This window comes from Zonotrichia albicollis, chromosome 7, assembly GCF_047830755.1.
Source record: "Zonotrichia albicollis isolate bZonAlb1 chromosome 7, bZonAlb1.hap1, whole genome shotgun sequence".
NCBI lineage: Eukaryota > Metazoa > Chordata > Aves > Passeriformes > Passerellidae > Zonotrichia > Zonotrichia albicollis.
Window position 1 is genome coordinate 12,162,479 of NC_133825.1, and position 17,283 is coordinate 12,179,761.

Here is a 17,283-nt window from a genome sequence, read left to right on the forward strand (position 1 = left end):
GCAACAGACTATTGTTTTTAAGGGTTAATCCTCTGTTAATGTGTGTCCTTTTTCAGGCTTATGCTGCGCAGAAGAAGTTACCCAGACGTCTGGAACTCTTTGTTTCTATTATCTCATATTGTCCTAATTCAAATTGCCCAACATATTAATACTCTAATTATAAAAGTATCTTATGTAGCATAGTTTCTATTTTAACATTATGTTATAACCTAAAACTAGATTTAACACACTACTTAAAAAAATTAGTACAACATAACTATCTAAGACAACACATACAATATTCATTTTAATATTTCTGAAAAGCCAATTATACAATATGCATTTTTCACACAGGGAATGCAGGCCCTGGAGGCATCTCCTGAAGCTGGCACAGCCCCAGCAGATGGCATTGTTGAGGAGGGGCTGCTGGGGATCAGTTTGGAATAACTGTGCTGTCCTAGGGTGACATTAGGATGCTTGTATCCCCAGCTGTCTGTTCTGTTTATGCTGGATATTATGTTCTGTGCCTTCAAGACTGGCTCTGAAGAGCAAAGTTTTGTTTTGGTTTTGTTATCAGCCGCTCCCCCATGGCTGGCAGGACACAGAGACAGGGCAGTACATGGTGCTGCTTTTGCTTTTTACTTGGCTTTTTGCTTTGCTATTGCTTTTGTTTCTGCTCATTAGTTAGTTTAGCTAAGCAGTCTGAATTTTTCCCTGGACTGTTTTCCTTTCCCTTTTTTGGAACCACTCAAACCTGCTCTGGACTGGGACCTGGGAACACTGAGAGTTTGCACCTTGTGGCTGCAGCAGCTGCCCCAGCACCAGAGGGACTGATAACAGAGTGACCACTCCCAAGAGAGACTTTCTGAATTTGTCATCTTTTTCAGAGTGGTGAAAGAGTGTTGTCACCTGGTATTGTTCATTTTGTGTGCTGGGGGATGTTTTACCTCTTAAATAAACAGGTTCTTTCCACTTCTCTCCAAGGAATCCTTCCCAAACTGGCTGGGGGGAGAGGCCATGTGGGTTTGCTTTCTGGAGGAGCCCCTTTGGAGGTTTTCTCCCAAATTTGCCCTAAACCAGGACAAAATTTGGTGCCCAATGTGTGGGGCTTGAGAGAGAGTGGAAAAAACCCTGGTCTGACAGCATTTTGGTTGCCATTACTCTGTGTTGTTATAAAGCAGTTAATGGCGATGTTTTCTGAATTCATAATATCTCTTGGGGTGGAGGCTTGCATGCATTTCTGGTCCCTAGGTGTGGAGGATCATTAATGGGACATCACACCATGATCAATATGATCAAGCCAATTTATTACAAAAAGCAAGCCATTTTTATACTGTTCTCTATTGTTCACACTTCAAGCTAACACGTGATTGTTTAAATCCTTTTTACACACGCATTTTAATATTTCAGGTAATTTTAGTTATCTTTCTTCTTCATGCATCTTGCTGCAGGTTTTCTTGTCTGCCTTTGCATCCTGAACCATCTGCTGCTAAGCGTGTTCTTCTTCTTTTGTGTCCTTCAAGGGCATGGTGACCTTACTCAGTTTCTATGAAGGCCGGATCGTGCATATGTTGCATATGTCCATTGTCCTGCAAAAGCCCCCCAACACTCCTCCCAATGCTTTCTGGTCATTCAAGTGCCCTTCAGCTGACTGGTTTCATGCTTTGAGCTTCAGAGAATTGCCCAATCTTTCTGAAGCTCAAATAAATATCATATTAGTCAACATCTTAATTGTGTTTATATCTCACAGAATTGCCTTTTCTTTTGTCTTTGTCTAAGACTGTTGCTGTATGGAAATCTCTGGGGGATAGTGGACATGTCAGATGCTGCTGGGACATCCCAGAGCACTTGGACCTTGGCTCTGCACAGGAGAGCTCTTCATCTCCTTTCCCTCTTTTCTTCCCTCTGGGCATGGAGGGAGCTCCTGACTTCAGCCTGTGACTCGTGTGTGCAAAGAGCAAATCTGGGCAGAATTGGGGCAGGGAGGGTTTGAGGGGACATTGGGATCTGTGCTGGGCACAGAAGGTGTTTCCATTGCTCTGAGGCTGTGTGCTGTGGAAAGTGGATTTAATATCCACCAGAGGGATGACTTTTGCATTTGATGGAGCTGTGCCTTCCCTTGGCTTTGTTGGCTGAAAAGATACAGAGAAGCACACACAGAGCTACCAACTCCTGGATTCCAGCAGTGTTCAGATAGAAATTCCAACAGGAGGTAGGGTCAAGATGGGTGCTTGCCCTGTGGCCAGCCTTCAATACCCCTTGGTCTCCCTTGGCCCTTCCCCCAGATGGGACTTGGGCTCATTTGGTCCCTCAGAAACTGGGCTGGGGGCTCCAGAGGTGGCTGTGGAGCATTGCCTGTGCTGTGCCAGGGACTGGCAGCCACTGCTGGGCTGGGATAGAGGCTCTGGGGGGATTGGGGTTACAGGGCAGGACAAGGCTGGACCTGCCCCTTCCTCCACCACACACAAAATGTTTAGAGCCAACAATCTCCTCCAGTCTGTCACAACAGGCAATGCTGGAAGTGAAATCCCAATTGTGGCATGGGCACCTGGCTGAGAAGGACAGTTCTTTTCCATAGGAAGCAAAGCACAGAGCCTCAGTGTTTGGAAGTCAGGTGAGAGTCTCACTAGGCAAGGCCAGCCAGAGTTTTCAGGAATGGCAGATTTTTGTCTGGGAGCAGTCTTTGGATATAGGGAATTCTGGAGGTAGAAGTTCAATCTCAGCCATGCGTGCCTGGAGAAGTAGGACAGTTCTTTCTCATAGGGAGGAAAGCACGGAGCCTTCCCCAGTGTTTTGGGGACAGATGGGAGGTTACTCTCCTGAAACCATTGCCAGCCAGATTTGTCCTGGCAATATTCCTATGGGAAGAATCCCTGGATATAAGGAAATTTGGAGGTGAAATCCCAACTCTGGCCATGGGTGGCTGGAGCAGAAGGACAGTTCTTTTCCATTGGGAAGGAAAGCACAGAGCCCCAGTGTTTCAGCAGCACATAAGAAGTGACCCTCCACATACAAAGGTCACTTGGACCAGTCAGGCAGTCCATGGGAGGCCAAACCAGCCAGACCTGTTCTGTGTGCCCTTGGTTTCATGGGGCCCCATAGTGTCACAATGGTGCCTTGGATCCATGGGGCCCCGCAGTGTCGTAATGGTGACTTGATTCCATGGGTTCCAGCAGTGTCACAATGGCCTCTTGATTACAAGAAGACCTGCAGTTTCACACTGGCCCCTAGGTACGATGGGGTCCCACAATGTCACAGTAGCCCCTAGGTGTCATAAGGCCCCACAGTGTCACAATGGTACCAAGGATTCCATGAACCCTTGCAGTGTCACAATGGTCTCTGTGGCTCCCCAGGCCCCACAATGTCATGGGACTCCTCTGTTCCATGAGGTCTGCAATGTCATAATGAACTCTTGGATCTTGTGTGTTTGAAGTGTCACAATGGACCATTGATGACAGGAGGCCACTCTGTGTCACCCTGGAGCTTTGGTTCCATGCAGCCCTGCCGTGTCACAAAGGCCTCTTGGTTTCATGAGGCCCCACAATATCACAATGGTCCTCCCAGGGTCACAATGGTCTCACTGGTTCCTTGAGGCCTCACAGTGTCACAATGCTTTGCATATTCCATGGGGCCTGATAGTGTCACAATGGTCTCCATGATTCCATGAGTCCCCTGAGTGTCACAATTGTCTCTGTGAGTCCATGGTGTCCCTCAGTGTCACAATGGCCCTTTGGTTCCATAAGGCTGTAAAGTGTCATAATTGTCTTTGCATGGTTCCATGAGGCCTTGCAATGTCACAATGGACCCTTGGTTGGATGGGGCCTCACAGCGTCACAATGATCCCTACATTCCATGGAGCCACACAGAGCCAGTACAGTCCCCTTGGTTACATGAGGCACAGCAATGTCACAGTGGTCTCCATGACTCCATGAGGCCCCACAGTGTCACAATGGTCCCTTGGTTCCATGGGCCCTGTGCTGCTGCATTCCCCCCTCCCCTTCTCAGGCTGCCCTGCCAGCTGAGAAATGCTCCTTGGGGCTCGGCCTTGGCCAACAGCCCCTGGGCTCAGCTCCTCTGCAGCTCATCACAAACACTGTCTGCTCCAGGCACTGCTGCTGCCCAACCAGCTCCTGCTTTCTGTAGGAGCAGCCCTGAGAACTGTTTTTGTTCCCTCAGTGGCACAACATCCCTGTTCTCACACTGCCAAAGAAAGCTGTTGGTGCGAAGTGCAGCCAGGATGAGCCATTGCTGGGACTGAAGCCCCTCTCTTGGGGCCCTGCAAACAGCGCTCCAAAAGGAGCCCTTGGAGCTCTCCTGGGCCAGCGACTCCCTCTGAGTGGGGCCTCTCCCAGCCGGGAACTCTCCCGTTTGCTGCACTCGGGGATCCCGAACATCCACAGAGCCTGGGCTGATCCCCCCACTCTTCCAGGCTCAACCCTTTGCCCGCCAAAGGGGCATCTCCAAGGGGAGATGCCAAAGGATCCACAGGGAGCATTTCCTGCCCTCAGGGGAATTTCTCGCAGGTGCCTTGCACTGACTCTTTGTGTCTGTGTGCACACAGGAGTGCCTATGCTGGGGAAATGTGGCAGAAATGCTGCCCTCTTGAGGGACTTGGAGTGCCTTGGATAGCTGAGTCAGCTAGGCCTGTAGGTAAATTTAAAAGTCCTTAGATCTTCACAAGGTCTAAGTGAAGTTAAATGCTGCTAAGAGCTGGTATTTTGTTAAGATATTATGCTTCTTAGAAGTTATAAGCTAAGTTAAATACTGGTGCTATTTCTCTTTTAAATTGCTAAGTCATAGGTTATAAGTGTGGTTAAATACTGTTAAATGCTGTTCTTTTGTGAAGAAGACCAGCAAATTCTGCTGTTTAAGGTATCAGGTAAGGTTAAGGTATAAGTTAAGTCCCATTGAGTTTGATCTCTGTTAAGCTTTTGGGCCATATTCCTTTTATCCTTGCCCTCACTGCCCTTGTGTCACACACACACACACACACACACACACACAGGGACAGTTGTCAGTTCATTTCTGGTTTAATTGCCTGGATTTGATTTGGTTTTGTTGTTGCTTTGTTTCCTTGGTGTTCCTGAAGTGTCCAGTCAGGAGCAGAGTGACTCTTGCCAAGGAACTTTGTGCTGCTGTCCCTTAATATTAAACCTGGTTTTTGCTGATCCCTTGCTGGGGATTTTTTCAGCGCTCTCAAGGCCTTGTTGGTAGCAGGGTGAAGGAGCTCTGGCCCAGGCTCTGGCCCTGGGGGACACGGGGACACTGCCGGGGGGTCCCTGTCCCCCTGTGCCACCCCCAGGGCCCCGGCCCCCTGTCCCCGTGTCAGGCTCTGGGGTCGATCTCGTGGAACATCCTCTGGGGGAGGTTGCAGGGCCGGGGATGGGGGGACCCGGGGGGACAGGGGACCCCGCTGTGCACGAGCAGGTTTGGACTGCTCTGGGGGGAGCTGTGAGGGGGGCCGGGGCAGAGTGACCTCCCCAGTGATCTCACACAGCCCCTGTGATGTAACACAGATCCCTGTGATGTTGCACAGTCCCCTGTGATTTCACACAACCTTGGCTCCGTGCTGGGCAGCCCCAGCACAATCTCAGCAGTTGCCTCTCTCTCCTGCCCTGTCCCTCAGCCAGTGCCACCCTTGGGTCACTGGGCCTTGGCTTCCTCTTCTCCCTGGGCATCCCCTGCTGCCCACCCGCCCAGGGTGTCCCAGGGAGCTGCTGCCCCTGAGCCAGGGGCTCTGCTCTGCTGCCCTGGGCACCCCAGGGCTCCTGAAACACCCCACGGCCAGGGCAGGCCCCGAGTGTCACCATGTCCACTTGGTTCCATCAGGCCCTGCAGTTTCACAGTGCTCCCTGTGCTCCAAGAGGCCCCACATCACCCAGCCCAGGCCATTGCCGGGGTTCCAGTCAGTCCCAGTATGATCCCAGTGACTCCCAGTCTCTCCCAGTATATCCCAGTTGTCCCCAGCATGCTCCCAGTCTCTCCCAGTATATCCCAGTTGTCCCCAGCATGCTCCCAGTCACTCCCACTTCCTCCCAGTTGATTCCAGCATGGTTCCAGTCAGTCTCAGTGCGGTTCCAGTTGCTCCCAGTGTATCCCAGGAGTTCTCAACATGGTGTAAACTTCTCTCAGCATTCTCCTACTCACTCCCAGTGGGATTCTAGTCCCCATCTGTATTGTCCCAGTTGCCTCCACCATGGTTCCAGTTGCTCCCATATTCCTCCCAGTATGATCCCAGTTGCACCCACTTGCCCCAGTATAGTCCCAGTCACTGCCAGTAAGATCTCAGTCACCCCCAGTATAGACACAGTTACTCCCAGTTGCTCCCAGTTTCCCCCTCAACATGGTCCCAGCTGTTCCCAGTGTTGTCCCATCCAGTATTGTTCCAGACACTACCAGTATATCCCAGTTGCCCCCAGCATGCTCATTCCCAATCACCCCAGTTGTCCCAGCATAGTTCCAGTTGCCCCCAGGATGACCTCACTCATTCCCAGTCACTCGAGTTTCCCCCAGCATGCACCCATCATTCTCAGTTGTTCCCAGTAGGCCTCAGTGTGCTCCCAGTCACTCCCAGTATTTCCATGTCTGTGGTCCAAGTGCTGCTCCCAGCCCTTATCCGTGGGGATGGGAATGTCCCGCTCCCTTGCTGGGGCAGGGTCACACCTGAGCCAGATGTGCAGGCTGGGACCTTGCCCTGTTCCCAAGCACTGTCCCAGCTGCAGGATCTGCTTCCCATTGGCCTCTTCCTCCTGCAGCCCCGAGCCCAGCCTGTTGCTGAACAAAGGGGCTGGGCCGGCGTCATCCCCTGGTGGGGGCTGTGCACTCCCTGGGCCCCCTCCCCAAATTCCCTCTGGGGGAGCAGGACCTGGGGCAGGAGCCCTGTGGGGAGGGACAAGGGGGTGACACTGGGATGGGGGGATCACACATGCTCTGGGGGGGACACACACAGTCCCTGGGGAACCCTCTCACCTTCTCCTGCAGCACCAAGAGGATGGACCCCAACATGGAGCCCCTGACCCCTGGAAGTATATTGTAGGGTGGGGTCTGGTGGCAGCTTTGGGGTTCTGGGGGGTCACGACCACCCAAAAACCCTCTCCCAACCCCACAGCTACTCCTGGACCCCTCAAACCACCCCACAGCTCCTGGCTAGGACATCCCCCGCCACTCCCTGCAACATAAATGTCCCCAAAAATCACAAAACCCCTTTCCATCTCCCCCAAGACCCACCAAAATTCTCTCCGTAACACACAGCTTTGCCAACACACACAAACCCTCACAACCCTGGGCGGGGGGAACACGGCCCAGGCAAAAGGAGAGGCAAACTAGGCAAACTGGGGGCCGCTCATCCAAACTGGGGCTTGTTGGGGGCCCTGCCTGGGGACTGCCAGCCCTTGAGGCTCCTCTTGGGAGATCCAGGAGGGGGGAAACACAGAGAAGGCTGGAGGGATGCCGGGAGTGGCATCACTGGGAGGGACTGGCTTGTTCTGGCATCATACTGGGATCATACGGGGAGCAGCTGGGCCCATGCTGGGGCAGACTGCCATCACACTGAGGGAGACTGGGATCATACTGGGATCACACTAGGAGGGGGAGGAGGGCAATTGAGACTATGCTGGAGGCAAATGGGATATACTGAGAGTGAGTGGGATCATTCTGAGGGTGACCAGGAGCAGCTGTGAGCAACTGGGATCACACTGGGGGCAACTAGGTACAACAGGGATTGACTGGGTGCATGCTGAGGGTGATGGGAAGCTACTGGGCTTATACTGGGATCATGCTGGCGGTGACTGGGATCATACTGGCACTGTGAGTTTGACTACACTGAGGCTGACTGGGAGTGGGTGTGAGCAAATGGTATCAGGCCAGAAGGACCTGGGAGTGACTGGGAATATGCTGGAAGGAACTGGGGTACACTAGGGGAGACTGGGAGTGACTGGAACAAAAGTGAGGGTGAAAGGGAGCAACGGGAACCATGTGGGGCACAACTGGTTCATACTGGCAGGGACTGGGAGCACACTGGACTCATCTTTGGGTCATACTGGGAGGGACTGGACTAATACTGGGAGTATCTGAGAGTGACTGGGAACACACCCTGCACATCATCCCCCATACTGGGGGGGACTGGGAGCAACTGGGAGCATGCTGGGAGCAAATGGGATCATACTGGGACTGACTGGGTTGATCTAGCTGGAGGCAACTGGGACTGACTGGGAGTGATTGGAAGTTTCTGGGATTATACTGGGATCATACTGGGAGGGATTTGACATAACTGGGATTATACTGGGACCATACTGGGAGTGCTGGCATGTGACAAGGATCATACTGGAGGTAACTGGGCTCCAATTGGTGTTGAAAGGGAGCAACTGGGATCACACTTTGGGCTACTGAGAGCAATTGAGAGAAACTGGGATGATGCTGCAAGCAAACTGGAGGAACTGGGAATGACTGGATGCATGATGGAGGCAACTAGGATATACTGGGTGTGACTGGGATTGTACCGGAGTAACAAGCACCTTACTGGGATCACTGGGAGTGTCTGGGAATGACCACAGACATGCTGAGGGCACCTGGGGTATACTGGGAGTGTCTGTAACCATACTGGGAATGACTGGGAACACACTAGGAACAATGGGAACTGTGCTGGGGAGAACTGGGACCACAAACTGGGAGAAACTATGAGTGAGTGGGAGTGATTGGGTCTACACTGAGGGCAACTGGGCATGACTTGCACCATGCTGGGAGGAACTGGGATCATATGAGGAGTGACTGGGACTATAGTGGGGGCAAATAGGATCACACTGGGAGGAACATGGAGCAACTGGAACCATGCTGGGGGCCCCTGGGATCCTACTGGGATCACAGTGGAAGAGGCTGGGCCCATGCTGGGATTGACTGGGATCATACTGGATCTTACTTGGAGAAACTGAGACTGCACTGAGGGTGACTGGGAGTGGCTGTGAGTAACTGGCATCAGGCTGGAAGCAACTGAGGACAACTGGGACTGACTGGGAGTATACTGGGGGCAACTGGGATACACTGGGAGAGACTGAAACCACACTGGGGTAGATGGGAGCAACTGGAACCACACTGTATGATAATGAGAGCAGCTGTGCCCATGCTGGGGTCATCCTGGAACTGACTGGGATCATACTGGGAGTGACTGGAATAGTATTGGGATTATCTGAGAGTGACTGGGTTTATACTGGAACTGGGAGTGACTGGAAAGATGCTGGCTATGACTGGAACTATGCTGGAGGTGACTGGGAGCAACTGGGCCCACACTGGGAGTGACAGGGAGTCACCCTGAGCATGACTGGAATCATACTGGGAGGATCTACAAGTGACTGGGATCATACTGGGGGTGGTTGTAACCATACTGAGAGTGACTGGGTGCAACTGGGATCATCCTGGGAGCCACTGGGACTACAGCAGATAAGAATGGATCCTGATGGGGGTTACTGGGAGCTACTGGGCCTATGGTGGGAGGAAAATATGGCAGATTGGGAGCAACTGGGATCAACTGGAAGGTACTGGAACCATGCTGAGGAGACTGGCACCACATCTGGGATCATATTTGGAACAACTGGGACCTTACTTCAGGCAACTGCCAAAACTGAGATCATGCTGGAGGCAACTGGGAAGAACTGGGAAAGATAGAGATCATTCTGATCTAACCAGAACCTTACTGGGCATACTGGGATATACTGGGAGTGTCTGTAACCATACTGGGGGGACTGGAACCACACTGGGAACAGCTGAGACCATGCTGGGTGCAACTGGGAGTGAGTGGGACCATATTGAGAGGGACTGGGACTATTCTAGGAAAACTGGGATCCTACTGGCAGGAACTGGGAACAACTGGGACTATTCTGGCAGCAACTGGGATCATACTGGGATCACAGTGGGAGCAGCTGGATCCATGCTGGCTGAGACTGGAATCACACTGCAGGTGACTGGAATCATACTGGGATTCACTGGGAGTGGCTGTGAGCAACTGGAATCAGGCTGAAAGCAACTGGGAGGAAGTGGGAATGACTGGGAGAATGCTGGGGGTGACTGGGATATACTGGGAGAGACTGGGAATCATGAGGATCACACTGGAGGCTACTGGGGTCCTGCTGGCATTGACAGGGAGCAACTGGGATCACAATGGGGCCACTGGCATCATACTGGGAGTGACTGGGATCATACTGGGATTATAGTGGGTGTCAATGGACCCTGACTGGGGGTTAACGGGAGCTACCAGGCCCATGCTGGGAGCAACTGGGAATGACAGGATGCATGCTAGTGACAACTGGGATGTCCTGGCAGTGACTGGGATAAAACTGGGGGCAGCTGAACCATGCTGAGGTAACTGGGAGTGCCTGGCAATGACTACAAGAATGTTCAGGGCAACTGGGATACGCTGGGAGTGCCTGAGACCATGCAGGTGGTGACTGGTACCACACTGGGAGCCACTGGGAATGTGCTGGGGGAAGTGGGGCCATGCTGGGGGCAACTGGGAGCAAGTGTGAGTGACTGGGGCCCTGCTGGGAGAGACTGGCATCATACTGGGAGTTACTGGGACTATATTAGCAGCAACTGGTAGAACTGGGAACACACTGGATGAAAGTGGGAGCAACTGGGATCATGTTGGGGACAAATTGCATGTAACAGGGAATGACTGGGAGTGCCTGGGCTCGTACTGGGAAGAAGAGGGATCCTGCCAGGAGTGAGGGGAAGTGACCAGGAAACTGGAAGCACACAGGGGCAGCAAGTGGGCTCATGCTGGGAGCAGGGCTCCTGGACAGGATAGATGCAGGGGCCAAACACAACAAGGTGAGGTTTTATAAGTCCAAGTGCTGGGATCTGCACTTTGGCCACAACAACCCCTGCAGCACTACAGGCTGGGGACAGAGTGGCTGGTGAGCAGCCAGGCAGAAAGGGACCTGGTGGACAGCAGGCTGGACATGAGCCAGCAGTGTGCCCAGCTGGCCAAGAAGGCCAATGGCTCCTGGCCTGGATCAGGAATGGTGTGGCCAGCAGGAGCAGGGCAGGGATTCTTCCCCTGTGCTCAGAACTGCTTGGGCAGCAGGTAGAGTGCTGTGTCCAGTTCTGGATCCCCCAATTTAGGAAGGCCATGGAGGGTCTGGAGGGTGTCCAGAGAAGGGCAACAAGGCTGGTGAGGAGTCTGGAACACAAGTCCTGTGAGGAGCAGCTGAGGGAGCTGGGGTTATTTATCCTGGAAAAGAGGAGGCTCAGTGGAGACAAGACAGTGTCAGGGCACAGGTTGGACTTGATGATCTCCAAGGTCTTCTCCAACCTTGCTGATTCTGGGATTCTCTGAAAGAACCCTTGGAGCAGTTGCAGGATGAGCCCTGGGCCTCCTCTTGAGAATCTCCAGCAGCCCAGGTCCCTCAGTTTCTCCTGCCAGCCCCAAAGCCCATCCTGTCAGTCCTGCAGAGCCTCTGCAGCTCCTCCTCATTGCCCAGAACAGGGAGCCCCAGAGCCAGACATAGCAGCCCAGATGTGCCCCCCTGGCCTGGGGTGCCTCTGGCAAGGGAGTAGCACCAGGCACTGCAGGAGCCTGCAGACAATTCCTGCAGCACTTATAGGATGATCCTGCTGCCCAAGAGACGTTCCCATGGGGCCAAGTCAGGAACTGCAATGGGGAGTGGGGCCAGAGAGGAAAGGGCAAGCAGGGATGGGCTCTTTGCAGGGGAGAGAACAGGGTGGGCAATGGGAAGAAATATGTACAAGGGAAGAGGAAAGAAAGCAGAGGTGGCACAAAGGAAATGCTCAGGGCAGTTTGGGGGTGGCTGCCAGGCAGCCCTGGCTCTGAGCAGCAGCATCTGCAGTGGGACAGGAAAGTCCCAGCTGATGGGAACAAACTTTCTGGCTGACTGCAGAGGCCAGGACAAAGCTGAGTGGTTTCCCTGGTGACCCCCAGCCCTTGCTGGCCCCAGGGGCTGATGGCATTTGTGCTCCTTCAGGTTCATGTCCCCACAGCAACAGCATGGGGGTGCTCCCCCTGCTGTGTGCAATGCAAACAGGGGCTGCTGAGCCAGTGCTGCCGTGTCTGTGCCTGCAAGGATGGGGCACCTGTGTGAGCTGGGGTAGAGGCCAGTGCTGCAGAGGGGGGGATGTTGTTGGCAGCTCCATCAGGATGCTCTGGGACGCTGCCCTGGGCTGTGCCCCTGCTCTGCTGCTCCTTCCCATCTGCCCCAGGGTCCTTGCAGAGCCCCAGCCATGCTGTTTGCCCCCAGCCTGCCCACGGCCAGCCTGGGTCTGCTCACGGGGCTTTTCTGTGCTGAGCATTGGCCTGGGTGTGTTCTTGAGAGAGCCTGGGCAAGGAGCCTGGAGCCCCCAGGCCCTGGCCTGAGGCATCAGTGCTGCCCCAGCAGTGCCCATGGCCTGTCCCTGCTGCAGCCCCGGCACTGCCACCCCCAGGGCTGTGCCCGGCCCTGAGAGCACTCAGGCCCTGCAGCAACACCAGGGCCACCAGGGCAGCGGGGCAGGGCCACGGCAGCAGCACTGGCAACACCAAGTGCTGCTGCTGCTGGGCACAGCTGCTGGGCCAGCACTGATCTGCCCCCAGCTCTGCACACAGACATTGCTGCTGCAGCTCCAGAGAAGGCAACCAAAGGGCATCTCTGCAGAAAACTTTGCTGGGAGATCCTTTTGTTCTTTAAAGCCACTGAGATCGTAGCCCCTCATTGACACAGTCTGTGGCAACAGAGAAGGTGGAGAGAAAACTGGAAATGGCAGAAACAATGACCATTCTTTTGGACAATATATAAAGTAAAAAAAAAAAGAAAAAAACTGTCAAAATTGAACCAACAAGAAGTATTAACAATTACTTTTATTACAAGTGATTTGCAGAAATAGGCCAACAGTTTAATATTTCTGAAAGCATCCAGTCATCAGTCTCCACCCTGCAGCCTTGAGCTCCTGGTTCCTCAGGCTGTAGATGAGGGGGTTCAGGGCTGGAGTAACCACCGAGTACAGAACTGACAGGGCCAGATCCAGGGATGGGGAGGACATGGAGGGGGGCTTCAGGTAGGTAAAAAATGAGGTGCTGATAAACAGAAAGACCACAGCCAGCTGAGGGAGGCAGGTGGAAAAGGCTTTGTGCCGTCCCTGCTCAGAGGGGATCCTCAGCACAGCCCTGAAGATCTGCACATAGGAGAAAACAATGAAAACAAAACAACCAAAAAACAGAAAAGCACTACCTATAAGAGGACCAAGTTCCCTAATGTAGGATTTGGAGCAGGAGAGCTTGAGGACATGGGGGATTTCACAGAAGAACTGGCCCAGGGCATTGCCATGGCATATGGGCAGGGAAAATGTATTGGCCGTGTGCAGCAGAGCATTGAGAAAGGCACTGGCCCAGGCAGCTGCTGCCATGTGGGCACAAGCTCTGCTGCCCAGGAGGGTCCCGTGGTGCAGGGGTTTGCAGATGGACACATAGCGGTCGTAGCACATGATGGTCAGGAGAGAAAGCTCTGATCCAAGAAAGAAAAAAATCAGAAAGACCTGTGTAGCACATCCAGTGTAGGAGATGTTGTTGGTGTCCCAGAAGGAATTGTGCATGACTTTGGGGACAGTGGTGCAGATGGAGCCCAGGTCAGTGAGGGCCAGGTTGAGCAGGAAGAAGAACATGGGCGTGTGCAGGTGGTGGCCGCAGGCTACGGTGCTGATGATGAGGCCGTTGCCCAGGAGGGCAGTCAGGGAGATGCCCAGCAAGAAGCAGAAGTGCAGGAGCTGCAGCTGCCGCGTGTCTGCCAATGCCAGCAGGAGGAAGTGCCGGATGGAGCTGCTGTTTGACATTTGCACATTTTTGGCATGGGGATCTATAAAAAAAGTAATCATGGAATAGTTGGGTTTGGAGAGGATTTTAAATATCCCAGCACAGCTTGGGGACACTTTCCCCCCACTGCCTGCCCAGGGCTCTGCTGCCTGGAGCTGTCCCTGCCAGCAGCTGCTTCTCTGTGCCCAGGGCTGGGCCCTGCCAGGGCTGCCCGAGCCCAGCCCAGCCCTGGGGGCTCAGCTCTGCCCTGCAGACCCCTACCAGCTCAGGCACTGCCCAGGGGCAGCTCTGGGTCTGTAGACTCTGATAGCAAAGTCAGAGCAACACAAAGGAGGCTTGAAAAGCGACACTGATGTTCCTGTAAAGGGCCCTGTGCTGATTTCTGGCACTGCCTGGTTTAATAGGATCTGAGAGACAATTTCTTTATTTTCCTCAGCCTCAATTGAGAGATGATTGTGTATGTGCAATTTCCCATCCAAGCAACAGAGAGCAGTAGATTAAAAAAACACTATTTTCCCTTTAATATAGTCCCTGCTTTGCTCTGCTCCCTGTATAATCTACTTAGAAATTTTCTGCAGTTAAATGCCCTGCTTGGAGCAGTCCTGAATAATTCTGCATCCTCCCCACACAAGGAGAACACTTCCAAGCCTTAGCAGCTCTCTCCTCCCACCCAGATCTTGTCCCCCAGTGCTGGGAGCAGCTTCCAGGGCTGGCTGAGAGCTGTCCCTGGCAGGCAGCAGAGTCCCTGCCCCAGCACAGCACCCTGGGCTGCAGGACCCTGCTCTGCACGACAGCCCTGGGCACCCCTGGATGCTCTGCACAAGAGACAATCAGAGAATGTACTCACAGGGTCTGTAGGCATTGGGATGTTCCAGCTTCAGGAGATCACTCCAGGAGCTGCAGCTGCATTGTCCTGCAGCCAGAGGTTCCTGTGCCAAGGGCTGGCAGTGATTCTGCCCCAGGCACTTCTCAGCCCCTTCCCAGCCCTGACTGATTGAAGCTCTCTGTGCCTCTGTGCTGTGCCCAGGGTAGCTGCAGGCAGTGCCCCAGCCCTGCTGGGCTGGCAGAAGAGCTGCTCATCAAGAGAAATGTGCTTTTGAAGGTCTCCTTGTTTACCAGGAGCTGCCTCTGTGCCAGGATCCCAGCCCAGCTCAGCAGCACAGACACAGCACAAGGACTTTAATGAGCCTCTGGGGCTTTGTGCTCAGGCCCTGAACATCAGTCCCTGAGAGGGAGCTGAAGAAACCTCTCCAGAACTCCAAGTCAGAATCTAATTCCAAGACTTCTAGGACTTTTAATGGGTCCCACTGAGGAACGCAACAGAGAAAGTGTCCCCAGGCCCCAGGCAGAACAGAGAACTGGAGGCAGTGCTGAGAGGTGGGGACAAAGAGAAGCCAAGTCTTGGTGTCCTGGGGCACAGCAGGGTCTGTGCCACCAAGGGCTGTGAGGAGACACCTTGTCCTGAGGCCCTGGGGCCTCCTGGCACAGCCCCAGCCAGGCTGGGCACTGTCAGCCCCTTGTCCTGCCCTCAGCATCCCCCCTTAGCCCACATCCCAGGGGCCTCAAGGATCTGCTGGAAGGAGTCCCTGGGGAGCCTTGCTCAGGAATGGCCCTGGGGGTTACTTCAGCTCCCAGGGACTGCAGGTTTTTCAAAGGACTTTGGTTTTGGCTTTGGCCTTGTGGAGTCTTTGAGAGATCTGTGCAATCATGGCCTCCAATTATCTGCAATGATTATTCCCTGGAGAGGCTTTGTCAGTAACAACACTCAGTGGGGCTCATTATTGCTTCAAGGTACTTTAGTTATTTTAAGGTTCTTGGTGTTTCCCTTTTGATACAGACTGCGTGTGAGATTTGTGCAATCATGGCCTCAACTATCTGCTTTTAACGAGTCCCTTGAGAGCTTTGTACTGACACTTAGTGGGGTTCATTAATGCCTTGAGATACTCAAGATTTTTAAGGTAGTTTGGATTTTCCTTTCTACACTCCTATTGTCTGAGAGGTTTTATGTGCCATCCTGGCCTCCAATTCTCTCCTCCAAGGAGTCCATGAGTAGTGTGTCTTGCGGATGGACCTCAGTGAAACCCACTGGTGCTTTGTAACACTTTGGGGTTTTCTTCTGACTTTGACTCCTGGAAAAGTTTGTGCAATCTCCTCTCAGGTCATGAGGTTCCAGGGTTTAGCTCCAAATGCACCATGGGGCTCAAGCAAGTCCTGACAAACCATAGCTCTGCCTTGATTTCCCTCTTGTCTGGAGCAGTTCTTGAGGAAGATTTCCTTTTACAGTTATGGAGAAATATTTCAAAGAGCTTCTAATATATATGTATTCCTGTCTTAAATAGCATCTTTTATTGCTGTTCTCTTTAGAGAACAGCTGTTTGCAGCATTCAGTGATTGATATTGATCCAGGGTCTCTCCTAAGGATGTCTGGCCAGGTCACAGAAGTTGTAGCTTGAGAGCTGACCCAGTGTGGACAACCTTTCCTCACATTCCCGAACCCCATATAGAAATGATTTTTACTTTCAAAAATTTAAAACGTTTATTAAGACCTTTTCAAAATAGAACAGAAGACTGAATAAAGAATAGAATACAGCACAAGGAGCAAAGGATTCATTTGCTGTGTGCTCATCTACAAAATGGATGTTCTGTCTTTTATACCTCTAGCCCCTTCTAAAGTCTTGTCAATCAACTCCCTCTTCACTGTCCAGTGGTGGAGATCACTGTCTTACACCTCGATTGGAGGTCAGGTGCAGCCATAGTAACAAGCCGACCCTCCCAAATGCCCCAACTACTGAGGACATCCTGTGATAAAAATGCAAGGGGGAGGGGAAGGATAACTATACATCTACGAAACTTCTCTTAACATATATTTAATATTCACCCCTTAATTGTGAGACTCAACAGCAGGATTACTTATCTATAACATTCCCCCCTTTTCTTTTTCTTTAAATCATTTTGTTTTAACAATTAAGTAAAAACTTTCTCTTGAATGAGTCATACCAGTCTCTGTTGATGTGGGCAAGGACAGTGGGAACATGGAAAAAAACCCTCAGGTTTTCCATAGACACACTTATTTGGAATGGACAAAAGGGCATCACAGAGGTCCAGTATGGCCTTGACTCCCTTCTACCATGCCTATGTCGCTGCTATCCATAGTCAGTGTATCGTAGGGGTGAGTACAGAGGCCAACTCGGTCCTGCCCTCTAGTCCCTGTTGAATTAAAAGACAACTGAGGAATTATAGAGGTCTGGTATGGCCTTTTGTCCCTACCTTACCATGCCTATGGGGTTGCTGCCCACAGCAGGGCTATGGAGCCTTCTTGGTAGCAAACAGAGGAGCCAACCCAGTCTTGCTTCCCTTCTTTTGTCTTATTTTCTTAAAGAAGCTGTCCCATTGCCTTTTACAGTCCCTTGTGTACTTCTCCTCAACAGATGCTGGTATTTCTCACCCATGAAAACAGGAAGAGTTCTCAAGCTGGTTGGTGGAAGCTTGACTCTACATTTTGGGCATCTTGGTGT

The 17,283-nt window shown here is 52.5% G+C and overlaps 1 protein-coding gene across 1 annotated transcript in view; it reads right to left on the reverse strand.

The window, feature by feature from the left end:
- The window catches only part of LOC102071274 (uncharacterized), a 242,938-nt gene that overhangs the window by 121,087 nt on the left and 104,568 nt on the right, over window positions 1-17,283 (reverse strand). The gene's annotated exons all lie outside the window — the stretch shown is intronic.